The following is a 5,559-nucleotide window of genomic DNA, read 5'->3' as shown; positions in this document are numbered from 1 at the left end:
GCGGAGTTTGGAGTCTGACTGTTTGAGGCTGTGGACAGGTGTCTTTTATACAGATGATGAGTTCAAACAGGTGCCATTCATACAGGTAACGAGTGGGGGACAGAAAAGCTTCTTACAGAAGACGTTACAGGTCTGTGAGAGCCAGAGATTTTCCTTGTTTGAGGTGACCAAATACTTATTTTCCACCCTGATTTACGAATAAATTCTTTACAAATCCTACCATGTGAATTCATGGATTTTTTTTTCACATTCTGTCTCTCACAGTTGAAGTGTACCTCTGGTGCAAATTACTGACCTCTGTCATCATTTTAAGTGGGGGAACTTGCACAATCGGTGGCTGACTAAATACTTTTTTGCCCCACTGTATGTCGGCCAATTTCCACTGGAAATGCCTTTTGTGTCATGGGCTGGGTCTGTGACCCAGTGTTTGAGTTCATATATATTTTGGTATTCATTTGTGCCCTAGTTTAGTTCATCTAGTTAATTTCGAGGTTGCTGTTTAGTCCTTTGTTTCTTAGTTGTTTATGTCATCTCCTCCTGTATTCAGTCTCCCTGGTCCGTGCGTCTTCCTGTCATGCGTCATCAGTGTTGGGAAGGTTACTTTTAAAATGTATTCCACTACAGAATACAGAATACATGCCCCAAAATGTATTTTGTAACGTATTCCGTTACGTTACTCAATGAGAGTAACGTATTCTTTTTTTTTTTCTTTTTTTTTTTGGCTGTCCCATTTGGTTCTTTAGCCATCAGAATTGTTGTCTGAAGACCAACAAGGATACCCAATGGATTTACTTTGCCAAATGGATCATCGTGGCATTGCCGTATTGGTCCATTTGATCGACCTTTGTTTTTATTATTTATTATATTTTATTTTCAGATGTTACAGACGGGACAGACATGAGTGAGGGATAGGAAAGGGAGAAAGAAAGAGGAAGGAAAAGAAAAACAGAAGGGGAGAGGGACAGTGAGAAAGGGGGGGAGGAAAAAAAATCTCCTGAATCACCTGTTGAGAGAAGAAGAATAGAAAACAAGCAAAAAAAACCCCCAAAGCAACATACTAAACACAACACCATCGCATTAATCTAGCTAAGTCTAAGCAGCAGTAAATACTAAATATTCAATGTTGTTGTGCAGCACGCAGGACAGACAGCGCACAATGTGCTTTGAAGTAGCAGCCAAGAAAGGTGTAATTTAAGTCTACGAGCAGTGAACACCCGTGTGCATACCTGTGTGGATCAGCGCGCTTGTATTCAAATGGTTTCCACATGTGGCAAGAGGATGTAGCGAGCCATAGCCCCGTCCCCCAGGGCATGGAGCAGGCATGGAGGAGATCCAGGCCCCAGACATCCAGAGGCCTCAGAGTGCGAGAGCCCAAGGAGGATCACCGGAGGGGCATCCGTGCCACCCTCATGGGAAGGGCTGAGGATCCCCAGACGAGGTGTCACCCAGTAGCCACCGAGCAGAAGCTAGAGGGGGCTGCACCGGCGCGCCCGCCGGCTCTGCCGGCAGCCAGCTGTGCCAGAGTGAACCGAGCTGCAGGCCCAGAGGCCGGAGGCCCGAGGGCCCCCCGCACCCCGGAGGAGGCCTGACCGAGCAACAGGCGCCAGGCCCCGCCAGGTAGCCACCGGGAGTGAGCCGGTACATACCTGAGTGCCCAGTCCCGGACACCAAGAACCACCAATGCACCGACCCCTGAGGGCATCAGTCACCGGCAGGGAGTGTGGTGAGGGGAGATAGGCCTTGGAGGGCCTGGGAGTTCCCAGAGAGGTGGAGTCTAAGACCCGACCTGACATATAGACACAGACAAACAGGCACACACAGACACAAACATGCATTCCCACCCTCATGCACACATATACAATCACTCAGCACTAACCCAATGTAAGGATTGACATAAATGGACATGTACACACAATCACACTCCCCAAACATACTCTATACCCCGGGTCCAGGTACCCTCGCCCCCAGAGGGGGAAACAGAACCCAGACCCAAGAGATGTTACCCTTCTTCCCCGGGGTGGAGGCAAGCAGACTGTCCCAGGCTCCGCAGCAGCAGGGAGGCCAATCGGACAGCTAACATCTCCTCCCAGCCCCCCCGCCCCAATGGCTAGCAGAGAACGGGGGTGTGTGAAGACCCCATACCTCCCTCCTCCCGCTCATGTGTAGTGTTGCTGCGTGTTGTTCTAAAGTGCATTTAAAACAAGGGAGAGCATGGTGCTGCTGCCAGAGAGCAGCAGGTGTTAGCACGGCCCCTCCCGAGAACCCTCAATGTCTACATGGATTTAAAATTGAGAGGTGGGCACCAGCACCAGAGGTAGGTTTGAGTACACAGACCGTCCACTGGACGCCGTTAACGTGCCCACCCTCAAGGCCCTATATATATGTGTGTGTTATGAGAGTGTAAGTAATGTGGATGTCTAAGTTGTGAGATAAAATTTAGGCACAGGTGGCCAGAAGGGGACAGAGGGGGGGGGGGGGGGGAATGTCTCCCCTGCACCCTTGTGACACACCCGCACCCCAAGGTCCTACCTGTGTGGGTGAGTGTGGTGGAGCGGGAAGAGGGAGGTAGCCGGGGATGGGGAGGAAAAGGAGGGAGGGGAGGATGCCCCTCCCTAGGGCCAGCTCCCCCGCTGACCCCAGTAGGCACCCCCGTCCTCTGGTACCCACCAAGGCAAGGGAGCCCAGGTCCATCCAGACCGGGGCCTACGGTAGCACTGCCAAGCACCACAGGACCCGGGGCAGCCCACCCTACCCCACCGCAGAGGTAACTGTACCCACCCCAACATTCAATTGTCTCCCAGACTACACAAGACAACAGACACCCAGGTTAAGTTTATTCTCCACCTCTCTTATGTCTCTCCCCCACCTGCAGAGTGGACTCCTGCAAGGATGGAACAACCTCCCCACCAGTTGAAGAGCCCCCCAGTTAGGCCGATGCACAAGAGGCCCCCTGCGCCAGGGCTGAGCCCCCGTGCACCCACCCGCTCACAACCTCGGTGACACACCGACGAGGACCGAAGCCCCCAAGGCCCAGCCAGAGCCCCAGCACGGAGGCGAAGCACCCCCGAACCCCAAACCCCCATGCCTGCCCCGGATCCACTCAGGGGCAGCCAGGCCACCAGGCCAGTAACCTACGTCCACCAGTACAGACCATCCTCCAGCCCCGATGCACGCAGCCACGAGGAGAACAACCTCTAAGCGCGACCAGAGCCACTAACCAGGTTATGAACACAACCCCCGGGTTAAGCCCTCCAGGGATAACGTCTCTAGGGGTCCTCCAGGCGCCCTGAGCCCGTCCCAACTCCATATCAACCACAGTAGCTAAGGCGGGACCAAACCACGATCCCCTACCCCCGCTAGGGGATCTTGCCGATCAAAGGAGCCCGGAGGGATTGATTTAATGTGGTGGCAGAGGCTATATCGAGACTAATGTGATCTATTAGAAGGTTTCTATATTGGCTAGAATTAAGATTATTTTTATTTTTCCAGTTCATGAGGACCGTTTTCTTGGCGATGCATAGGGCAGTAAAAACCATGTGGACTGTAGTAGTTTCTGTAGTGACCTCATCGAATTTTCCCAACAAGCATACTAAAGGGGAGGTTGGAATTTCACATTTCAGACACTTTGATAAGTCTTCACATATCTCGTGCCAAAACTTCTGCACTGGTGGACAGAACCAAAGAGCGTGAATGTAATTGTCTGTTTTATTGCCTTGACAGTGTGAGCAGTTGTTGGAAGATGTAAAGCCCATCTTGAACATCCAATGACCTGTATAGTGCACTCTATGTATGGAAATTAATCATATTATTGTTTTGTAATATGTCAGGGTTATTCCAGATAGGTGTACGTTTGCATGGGATTAATGAAGACTCCGTTATTTTTAGAAACTCCCACCATGCTGTCAGAGAAAAGCTGATGTTGATACTTTTAAAGCATTCATGTCTTTTGATGTTTGAGCTAATAAATGGTAGGTCTGAAATCTCTAGATCCTTGCATAGTGCCTGTTCAATATCTAGCCAGGGCTCATCTAAGAAGGTATGTTTTAACCATTCTGAGATGAACTGAAGCCTGTTGGCTTAGAAGTATTGGTGAAAATTAAGCAGATCTAATCCTCCTCTATCCTTGGTTCTTTGTAGCGTTTTTAAGCTGATACGCGGGGGTTTATCTTTCCAAAGGAATTTGGAAATATATGAATCCAGAGATCTGAACCAATCTTGTGATGGTTTGTTAGGGATCATCAAAAATAAGTAATTCATTTTTGGCAAGATCATCATTTTTATAGTGGCGACCCTTCCCATGAGTGATATGGGTAAAGATTTCCATCTAGTCAGATTGCCTTCTACTTTCTTTAGAAGTGGGATGTGGTTTAATTTAGTTAAGTCTGAAAGCTTAGGAGAAACATTAATACCTAAATATTTAATATTTCCAGATTGTAGTGGGGCAGAGGAAGAATTATGGAAGGAGCAGTTAATGGGAAGAACTGTAGATTTTGGCCAGTTGATTGAATAATCTGAAACTCTTGAAAACCAGTTTATTAGAGTAATTACCTCAGAGAGGTTGGTTTGTGTGTTTTGCAGAAAAAGTAACACATCATCCGCATAGAGACTGATTTTATGTTCTATGTTCTTACATTTTATGCCCTTAATTGTTGTAGCCTGTCTAAATGCTGCTGCTAGAGGTTCGATAAAAATTGCAAAAAGTGAAGGGGAGAGTGGGCATCCCTGTCTTGTGCCCCTCAGGAGACAGAAGCTGGAGGATGTCTGGTCATTTGTTCTGATACGAGCTGTTGGGGAATTGTATAATATTCTTATCCAGTTTATGAAAAAGTTTCCAAAACCAAATTTGTGTAAAGTTGCGAATAAACATTTCCAGTTAACTCTGTCAAATGCTTTTTCTGCATCTAGAGATAATATTAGCTGTCATGTGTGACATGGAGCGCATGTTTCACCAGTTTCATGTTGCCCCAAAAGATCAAGATTACCTCTGATTCCTATGGTGGGAGGATGGTAACATGGAAAGGTACACATCAGTGTTTCGCATGAGAGTCCACTTGTTTGGTGCAGCATCTTCACCAGGATGCGCAAACTTTGGATTCAAGCATGTCGCTGCGCAAGGTGAAAATAAGTTCAGTGAAGCCACGGTGAAGTTCATGCAACGCAACTTCTACGTGGACGACGGTTTGGTGAGTGTGGATTCAGTGCAAGAAGCTATTCAACTTGTAAAGGAAGCTAGAGAACTGTGTGCCATGGGTAAGCTGCACCTGCACAAGTTCATTAGCAATAGCAAGGAAGTGATTGCTGCTATCCCAAAGGAAGACTGTGTAGCAGGAGCAACTGATCTGGATCTGGCACTAGGAGAGCCAAAGATAGAAAGAGCCTTAGGGGTCCAATGGTGTGTAAGCTCAGACACCTTTCAATTCAGAGTGATTGTAAAGAATAACCCCTTCACTAGAAGAGGAGTGCTCTTGACAGTGGCCTCAATATTCGACCCACTTGGATTCGTCGCTCCGTTCATTTTAGTTGGTAAGAAACTCCTCCAAAGAATGTGTCAGGAAAAGC

This window comes from Mchenga conophoros, linkage group LG6 (assembly GCF_057382185.1).
Source record: "Mchenga conophoros isolate Kocher_MC1m ecotype Shallow Benthic linkage group LG6, M_conophoros_male_GT1.1, whole genome shotgun sequence".
NCBI classification, from domain to species: Eukaryota; Metazoa; Chordata; class Actinopteri; order Cichliformes; family Cichlidae; genus Mchenga; species Mchenga conophoros.
This window is presented reverse-complemented; position numbering follows the sequence as displayed.